We start from the raw sequence: 6,407 nt of genomic DNA on the forward strand, positions 1-6,407 counted from the left end.
CTTTTTCTAAAACCCAAAATTTGATCAAAATTGAATTCAAATTTATGCATTAAATTTTAACTAAAGTTTATGTATTATATTGTTTGCTATATTTCAAAATTTGCTAATGATTTTATAAAATTTCTTTTGCTGTTGCAAATATATTATTTTAAATAAAGATAATATAGCATCAGTAAGCGTGATAGTGGCGCTCAAACGTGTCAAGATTCCGCGTGATATGCGAAATTCGTAGCTTTTCACTTTATACGTAATACGTGTTCATCTTGGTTTACATATGTAACTTTAAAAATTTGTTGCAAAAAGAAAGGTAAACATTCGATAACAATTACTTTCTCATCTCATAACAAAGCTCAACGTTCAATCTTGTTTCTTTGGAAAGATATATTGAAAACAAATAAAATAAAATAAACATATAGAATTTAAAAAAAAAAAAAATTTAAAAACAAAAAAAAATAGAAAAATTTGAAAGAAAGAAAAAAAATTACTCTTTGAAAGAATAAAATCGATAACCAAATGAATAGAAATTTTACAACCTTGCATAAATTTTTGCTTTAATTAGAAATGATGTAAACTAAGTGTGAATGATATTGATATCATTATGACAATTATTTTATTATCTTACTATTAACTATGTTAGAGTAAAATTTATCACCTCCTATAATTCAATTCACAGTTTTTAAAAAACTATTTCTATCTTTTTTTTTAAAAAGCTTCTATGCATTTCGTACCAACCATATTTTTTTTCTATCACTTCAACAACATTTATTGCAAATTACTTTGTATATTTTTTATACAAATTAAATTTTATAAGTTATAATAACTATTTAGGCACATTTAAAGATAATAATAAAATAATTGTCATGCTATTTTATTTTTTGAATTATTTCAAATTAATTTAAAAAATCTTTATCAAGAATAATTTGGCAGAACGCTAAATTATTGAACAACTTTAATTTCAGTTTAAACTTTTTTTTTAAATGGATGACCACTTCATTTCATGCAATACTTTAACTGTTAAATTGGGCGATAAAAAAATATTATGACTGTCAGAAAAAATAAAATGATAAATGGTTTCTGTTTACAATGTTGAAAAGTGCTGAAAACAAGAAACAATCATCACAACTTCAAATATAAAAGAAAAAAGACAGATTACTTTAAACTACAGTGAAAATATTATTTAAAAAAGAAAAAAAAAAAACTTGCTGAAAGTTTTGATGCATCAAAACAAAAAATAATAATAATAATAATATTGTTAGCAATACTTACTTACATATTTTATGTATTTTCATATTACCCAAAATATGTTAGTACTGCTAAAAGTTTAATGTTTGACATGATGGAAACTGAAAAAAAAAAAAAAAAAAAAACAAGTAAAATAAATTTAACTTTTTAATGGATTACAGACATTTATTATTTTAACTTTAAATAAACAATATTCCTGAAATTCTTAAACATAAAATTGGAATAGTAAAATTGCATATGACTTTATTCTTTTTCTTATATTCAATCACATTACCAAAAAAAAAATATTATTTGAGAACCATTTAGATTAATATATATGCGAGTAAGTCTAAAATATTATAAATATTCGGGCGCTAATGAACAATATGATTTTGCATAGATTAATTTAACAAAAAAAAAAAAAAAAAATACACGTTACAATTTATGCTAATTTAAAAACCTTCGGTTACAACTTATATCAAACGTTAAACTTTCGATTTTTTTTTTCCTCAAAATTCTTTTTGTTGTCGGAATGATAAATACGAGTGCACAAGGTCAACTTAATACAATTTTATCAATGAAACCATAATAAATTAGCAGTGGTTTTTTTCAAACGAAAAACAACCAAATAAAATTTTTTTGAATTTATTTTAAAATTCTTATAAAAAAAATAAGCCTAGAAAAAACAATCTGTTATGGATTCCGAACGAAAATGAAAGTTTTTTGTGTTGAATTAATTGCAAAAGATTGAATAACAACCCAATAAAAATTAAATTTAGTGGATATAAAAAATTCAGATTTGGACATAAAATTAGTAAAATTAGTGAAAGTAAACTGCAACATTTTCTTGATAGAAAATACATCAAAAATTTGAATTCAAAAATTATTGATTATTATAACATTGAAAAGTATATCATTGAACAGTTATACATTGTCGGTTTGATAAGAGACAAAGCCAACAGAATCGTTAATCCTTTCGCAATTTGCTGACCTCGTTGAATACAATAAATATCCAACCTGAATATCTCTTCACTATTTTCCGGTTCATGCCACTAACTACCATAAAATGGTATGCTATCCTTTGATATTTATCGAGAAAAAACAATTTCTCCCGCAAAAAAAAAAAAAAGAAAAAAAAGGTTAAATTAGCAAACAATGTAACGATCATATTTTGATAAACGTGAAATAATATCAAAAACGCAGTAAAAAGTAAAAACGTAAACGTGAAGTTTTAATACGTAAAGTTTGAAAATCTAATAAGCTTATTTGGCATGTGATATTATTTTTAATATAAAGATAACACCACAACATTAACTTTTATGCGCATGTGTACCTGTCTCCTTGCGAAACAAAATAGTTTTCCTTTCTTAATAGTTCAGATCGTTGACTTCTTTGTCCTCGATACTGGTAGAATCTCGAGTTTGTACTGGTTCCGTTCTGTGTACGTGTACTGTGGGAGTCTTCCTAAAATACTTTATTTTCAAACCTCAAGCTTGGGTAATTAAACCACAGATTAACATTAAATATTATACAACATTACAGTAATGAATTGATACATAACACACAAATGTAACTTAATTATAAAACATTTAAAGATATTGAGAACCAATTTGAGCAAATGAATAAGCCAAATCCTTCAGTTTTGAGAATTTTCGTCACTTTTAGCAATTACGAGACAAATTGACGCTGCACGTCAAATCCAGAAAAGATTAGCATCAAACTAGGATAGCTTGATGCTTTAATATTAGCCAAATTTTCCTTTATTAAAATATTTCTTGTAATAATAATAAATTTATTTATTCTTTGTTCATTGGATTATAGCCTAATTCTTAAATTAATGCATAAAATCCCATGCCTGAATATTAGTGTAATTAAAACCGAAAATTCTTTTATTATTCCTTCATTTCAAATCCATTTCATAGCCATGGAATTATCATATTTAAATTACAGAATTTTTTTAAACTAAGCGAATATGCAGCAATAGCAATTGGCACACAACTGAAAACTTTCCTAATAATTGGGATTGCATTCTGTGCTTGACTTACAACGTTTTCTTGAGAACTTTTATCATTTATCAGATCATTGTTATTGAAATGCTATTAGAACTGCATCTGATTATCTCATCGGATTGATTGTTGATTTGATAATTTGATCTTTTAATTTGATGGAAAACTTAAGCATCAAAATTCCAAGTAGAATTCATTTTATTTTATAAAAAAAAAAAAAAACTAATTACGAGAGCTAAATGAATTTAACTGTAAAATATGTTTTTTTACATATGCCCTTATAAGTACTGATTGCTTTTATTTTGTATTTTTTATTGTAAATATTGACTAATTAAATTCTAATAAACTTGCCCAAATTTGCTTTATATTCTAAAATAAATTGGTCAGTTCGAGACTACTAAAAAAATTTGCTACAAATTAAAAACAAATGTAACAATAATCAAATGTATTCATTGCACATTCGATAGAGTTTTGCATCGATCTTTTGATGTAGAATTAATTATATTTTAATTACATTCTTTAATTAAATTACTTTTGCTATTGTCTGTTTGGCTTCCTTTTCCTACTATATTAGTCATAAGAAAAATTTTGCTATCACTTAAGTGTGTTAACCATTTCATAATAATATTAAAAGGAAATTTAAACTATTAATGCAAATTTTGACACAAATATTTATGTCAAATTAAATTCCAACATCGATTAGCTTTATCACAACTCAATTGATCGTTGCAGTTTGTTTTTTAAATATAAAAATTGATCAATTCAGTGACCTCCGCTACCAAATTTTTAATGAAAATGTTTGAAGAGCAACTCAAATCTGATAAACATTCCATTCATTGGACTTCCTTTTGTTTTATCGATGACAAAATGAAACATTCATGCCTGAAATTACAGAATAAAGAGTATTAGCAGTGGTTTAATGCTATTTCTTGAATTAATTAAAGTAAAAATTTTATAGAAAAATTTATTTCAATTTTCTGTCTTCAAATACAGCACTGAGCCTATTTGACCTAATTGAGCCTCTGTGAAAGTTACGACTGTATTCAATGATCAAAAGTTAATTACATGTATTATATTAAGGGTAAAAAAAAAAAAAAAAAAAAATGCGAAGAGATATTTGTCAGATAACATTCCTAAAAATGTTTTTCTCTTATCAAATCTCTCTTCCTCCAATATTTTGAACTCAATTTTCTTGATTGAACTGAGAAGGAGGAATAATTTGCTCCTCGAATATCGCTTCTAAAACTTTCTCTTTTTTATTCAAATTTTCATTTTCCAACTTTCTTTTGCAATTTATCTATGTTTTAACGATTTCTATATTATTCTTTCTTTTATATTTTGCTGGATTTTTGTTTGCATTTTTTAGTTTTATTTCTTTTATAGAATTAAATTATTTTTCTTTCTTAAAATAATTCTTTTTTTTTGATATGATATCATTTTGATCTTTTTTAGTTCATCAAATAATGATAAATATTATTGCAAAAGATTTTAGAAATTTATAAATATTTGGGCGCATCATAGTTATGAAGTATAATAATATATAAATTACAATAATAATTTTTAATGAGACAACAATTAATAAAAATGATTTACATTTAAATAAAATATTTCTTACATGTCAAAAACATTTAAATAAAATATTCCTTAAAAACAATTTAAATCAATTACTTCTTATCACCAAATCAGTGATAAGAAATATGATTAGCATTAATTGAATAATCTCTAAAAATTTTTCGTTTAGTTTTTCATGCACTTTTTTTTGTTATTTCTCTTGAAATAATATTTTCTTTTTTAATGAAACGCTAATCACATGAACGTTTGATAACAAAAAATATTCGAGAGAAATTTAGCAGATATTTGGGAAAAAAAAGGATGAAACATGTTAAAGTAGGAGCAGAAGTAAAAGTAAGTGGAATAAGTAATGAAAGAATAAAAGATTTAGTTGATTTTATTTAAATTGAATTTCAAGCTATCAGATGAAATGACATTCAAACAAATTTCCTCCTCCCAATATATCAGTAATTCCAATTTTGTCTAACTTTATTATATAATTATCGATTACATCATTTATAAACAAATTAATTACTAATTTAATTATTGCTGTAATGTGCAATTCAAATATAATTTAATATATGCTAGAAAATAAAATATAATTTTGACAACACATTTTTAAAATACTTTAATATAAATATCAGCAAGATTCATTGAACAATTTTTGAATTAGCATAAAAAAATTATCCAATAATTTCAGTTATTCCTTCAACACAAAAAAAAAAATATAATATTTTCATTTATTAAACAATTTCCAATTAAACTTTTCATTAACTGTTGTATCCTTCAAATTTCTCACCCATTTATACTTCTAATCTTGTTTCTTATTCCTAATACATAACTTAAATTAATAATTTTTTATCTTATTACTCATCTTTATTAAAAAAAAGAAAAAAAAATTATTTTTCCATTTTACTTATTTTAATCTTTTACTCTCAGAATTTAATGCAATCTTTTCATGAGATTAATTTCAACTAAACAATATTTTTTTCCACAATTTACACTGTAATATTTTAAATTTTGTCATTTATATTTTTGCCAGAATATAAGAGCAAAAAAAAAAAAAAATATTATCCTAACAATTTTGGAATTTAGAAACAATATTGAAGATTATTATCAAACCTGAAGTTTTCTTCATTTCTTCTCCTCATTTCTTATCATTCTTCTTCTGATAGCAATCTCTAATTTCCTAAAATTGCTGGAGAAAAAGATGAAAGATTCACTTGAAAAAACTATTACAATGCATAATTAATTTTGTAAATTCATCCAAAATTGTATCACCAGAAAGAATATTCTCAAATATTTAACAGATATTTGTATCGTTTGACAATTTTTTTTAAAAAAAAAAAAAAAGGAATGAATCAGGCAAAGAAGTATTTTAGTTTGATTGATCAAATAGACATTATATAGATGGATATTTTAAATATATATTTCTGCCATTAAATCAAGATATTCTTTTTTTTTTTTTTTTTTTTTTAAATCAAAAGCTTTTTCTTTTAAGTAAAGATTTAATAGTTTCAAAAGAAATTGGAACAAATAGTTAAATCGCTGTAGAAATGTTATAAAAACAGGAATATTTGAAAGTTAAGCATTTTAAAATGTTACGAATGATTTCATTTTTATCAATTA

The sequence above is a fragment of the Brugia malayi genome (genome assembly GCF_000002995.4).
Source record: "Brugia malayi strain FR3 genome assembly, contig: Bm_v4_Chr3_scaffold_001, whole genome shotgun sequence".
Lineage (NCBI taxonomy): Eukaryota > Metazoa > Nematoda > Chromadorea > Rhabditida > Onchocercidae > Brugia > Brugia malayi.